The sequence below is a fragment of the Antedon bifida genome, chromosome 3 (assembly GCF_963402885.1).
Source record: "Antedon bifida chromosome 3, ecAntBifi1.1, whole genome shotgun sequence".
Classification (NCBI taxonomy): domain Eukaryota; kingdom Metazoa; phylum Echinodermata; class Crinoidea; order Comatulida; family Antedonidae; genus Antedon; species Antedon bifida.
In genome coordinates this window covers 9,040,822-9,045,244 of record NC_136228.1, presented here as the reverse complement: position 1 = coordinate 9,045,244, position 4,423 = coordinate 9,040,822, and positions in this window count along the sequence as shown.

The following is a 4,423-nucleotide window of genomic DNA, read 5'->3' as shown; positions in this document are numbered from 1 at the left end:
CTATAAAACAAATCAATTCCAATAATATTATATAATTGCTTACTGACACATTTTATTTGTTAAAGCAAACGTGCTGTATATTTTAAAATAAACTCAACATGACTCATGAGGTCTGGTAAAGGTAAAGAAACATCGTGTTCATATACATGCACATTGGGAAGATAAGGCCTGCTGCGTATACAGTACTCAATATAGTGCCTGTTCCTGCTTCCAAAAATATACCATAAAAAAAGAATTTGAATATTTTGGCAGAAGCAATGGTGTTCATAAAAGTATTTTTATTTCAACAACATTTTACGAGGGTGGTCCATCCAGCCGAAGCTGATAAAGGATCCTCACAGAAATACAATTATTACATAAACATGCAACAATTAAAATTAAGAAAAATAAAATAATGCACAAGATAATTAGAATCAAAAGGGAAATAAACAAAAAAAAATAATTCATATTTACTATTCTAGGTACTGTATAGACTGTGTTAAAAAGATACATTTTAGCATTGGCGCTGCATACGTATAATACGAAGATAATACTCAGACTGGTGGATTAACATAAAGGACAAATTAAATTTAGACTAGTCTACTAAAAGTATAACGTTTTGTGGATTTGATATGGTATTTGACAAACGTACTTTCCATGCTCAGAAAGCACAGAGTTGCCTTCGGCTTCTTTAGATAACATTGTAAAAGCCTAAACAATCGTTCCTAACTGTTGTGGAGGTTGAGGTAAGATGATTTTCGTGACAACTATATTTCATTGTGACGAGACCAGAGAGAGATGTAATAAGAACACTTCGGCTATTACAAATCACTGGACGATACCTAACTCGGTATACGTGACTTTTAAATTAGTAACATGCTTTGTCTTTTATTTATCATAAAGATTAACATACTAAATTCATTTTTCCCTGATCAATCGTTATAATATAATATTTTGCTCGAAGGCCTCTAAATCTAAGGTTCTTATGCAAAAATTAAGGTCTAAATCTAATCCTTCTTCATCTTTCGTAATAATAATGTATCTTATACGCCATGTCAAACCTATTAGCAAAATGTTTCAATCATAATTATATAAAAAAAATATTCAAATATTTTTCATAATAGACGGAATTATGCGTCGTGATTGAAATTGTCATAAACATTGATATCAGTTAAAAAATCCTATTAATTTTCGAATCGTTTTGTATTCACCATCTTTGTCGAGTATTGTTCGTTCTTTGATACGTCTGTGAAAATTATATTTAGTAATATGTCATGAATAGAAACATCTGAAACGATATGCTTAGAATGACAAATGTGTTTCAATTCCAACACATGAACAATACATATTTTACACGGATTTTAAACAGCACGTTACGTAAAGTAATACATATAGCAAAATAAGAAGCTTTATCAGGTTCCATGTGTATTCTTACCAAGTTTTGGGCGTTGTAATTACTAATTAAACCGATATTAAAACACGTATAATTACTAAAATGTTTTTTATGTGTTGTGTTCTTTGTTCACCCAGACGGCATCCACCTCATAATACAAAATAGATACATAGACATGATGTTCATCTTCTTAGTATTTTCCTATATTTTTGTTATTTACCCTGACTGCACCAACTTCCCACATGTCCCCCTTTGAATACATATCGCAAACACCTATGTCCTCAAGTGACGCGAACTAAAGTGTAACTCCATCAGTAGTTAGGCTTACTCGCAATCTTAAGACTATGATTCTGGTGTTAGAACAAGTCTTTTTGAATAAAGACTACCAGTGCAGGGCCTACACATCTAGCTCATGTGCACTTTAAAGAACCTACATCTTTCGAGACGAGTAGGGTTACCCCAGTGTACACACACAGACACTGTTCATAGCTGGGACCTCTATGAGACCAGTCTTTGACTGAAGAGGTTACCCAGTATAAATACATAACATTCAAATTCATTCTGTCTAGGTCCAACCAAATGGACAGCTCTCTGGCTGACCCGTCATATTGACACAAACTATACCTGAACTAATTGACATTCAATATATAAAACGTAATCCAATAATATTTTAATCTGAAATAAATCATTTATACATCATATAGCTACACAATACTAACCCAGAGGGTATGAATACTTTTCCTTGAAAATATCGTCACGTTTTAGAAGAAGCAGCAGAAATAGCGTCAACAGAAAGGTATATAGGCCTATGTTGTTATAATCCAGAACATGCGTACTCAAATGATTTTTTTCTCATTCAGTGTCACAAGTAATATAATTATTTTCTGATGAAAGGATAAGTGTGTTTTAATCGGTGGCTTATCGACAATAAAGACATACGACTCCAAGCAATTTAAATCGAGTCGAACAGCAAATATTTCTTAAATTACAACTGTCAATATGCACCTGCTATTAGTGAATATTACCAGGTTACACCGTAGGTGTTGATGATAATTGAGACGAGACTGCATGAAACAGAGAATAAGTAATGATGAATATGGGTTAAATTCGACTTATGACACACTTACAAAATCAAAAGTATAGTATTAAATTAAAATATGAACAATGTGGTTTACATTTTACTGTAAAATCGAAGAAAATAGTGTCGTTCAATATAGAAAAAAAATGCAGAGAGATGGACAGATTAAAGAGATCTCGTCTGCTAGTGTGCCGTCTGATAAATGTGGCGCCAAAAGACAATTATGATGTTGTCATATTTTATATAAAAATATACATATCATAATGGACTGCTTACAAAGTGAGAGAATAATTAGGAATTGGGAAGAATGTATAAGTATAGAACCTGCCTTAAATACGAAGAAGATCTAGACAGTCTAAAGAATACGCAGGGAATTAAGATGTCACAGTAATGATGTGTTTTTCTGTAGCGTAAAAGCTTCAATGGTTAAATAACAATACAAACAACTTATATTGCTTAAAATCAAGGAAAGACACAATGGTCTGAAGAACAATACTTATGGATCGTATTATTAGAAGAGCTATATGCTACTCTCTATCCTGCTCAATGGAACGTCAGTTCCGTAAAGAGAATGGTGGAAGTAAGTACAATAAGTAGGATCATGGAGGTATAACAAATACCTCCATGATAGGATCCACGGTTGCAGCCAATTATAGTCCACCGTGTGTACGCCTCTCGAACATGACACACGTATGGAACGCTATTAAGTGCAATAATCGCTTTCCTGAAAGCACATTTCAGTAAGAAATTTAAGTTTAACATAATTATAGTGAACCATTCAATCATGATGTATGATGATACAGAAATATTAATTTTGAACAAATCAAAACTATAAATGTAATCAAAATCGCGTTATTAAACTATGCCTTTTTTTGGTAAAAATATAATTATATTTAATCTAGAATCATATTTCAAAATCGTTATACAACATTATAATACGAAGCTCTTTGGTCATCAGACCATGGAGACGATCAGACAACATTACAAAATAATGGTTAAATACTGAAACTCGAAACACATTTCACGTTATTAACATCGGTTCTTTCACAAAATGATACTACAGTGAATACGATTTATCGTTAACAAACTCACCGGGACACTCACGTTATGATAACCGATCCATGTCTGCTATATCTAGCAGTCATCTTCAACGGTTATTTTATATATGATAAAATACAAAGCGACCGCTTGCAATACTTTCCAACAAAATGAAAGCGGAGCCGCGTCTTTGTGTCTCTCATTAATGAAAGATTCTTTGCCACAAGAGGAACGGACGAACGATTTATATATAGATTAATGTTTATAACAATAAGAAGTATACAGGAACTATCAAAGTATACAGGAACCATTCAAGTACATCAATGTGCAGTGTTAGTTTCATTCTTACTTTCTAAATGACTAAGTTGAACATTTGTTAATATGCATAAAATGCAAGAAAAACCGTTGAAATCAATAAAGTTAGCGATTCCTTGAATCGCTCATTAATAACTCTTACAAAAAAGTGTTTACGGTTATTTGTATGCATAATTATAACACTATGTATAAAGGTTAAAAGTGTAAAAATCAGAAAATAACGAAAAAAGGTAGAAAACGGAAATTTAATTTAAAAAGAGAAAAAAAATTCCACATTAGCCTACACAAGAAAAACTAGTTTTAATCTGGGTTATGAAAAAATCGAAAGATTTCGGATTATGTTATGATAATACAGTAGTATCAACAACTGTTCTTAATATGTTAAATAGTAGTTCCTGTATCGTAAAGTGTGCTTTTTATATTTTTAGATACACTAAACCTTTTGCACTCGTCCATAAGGTTGTAAAACAAACCAACAAATCACATTTTACAGCATGCTATAGGCGGCATAATCCTACGTGCATTACGTGCAATTGTTGCCGCAGAATAATCTAGTATACTTCTTTATGATGCACCGAATTGATACAGTTTTCTTTTGAATTCCACTTTTGTAAACGTAT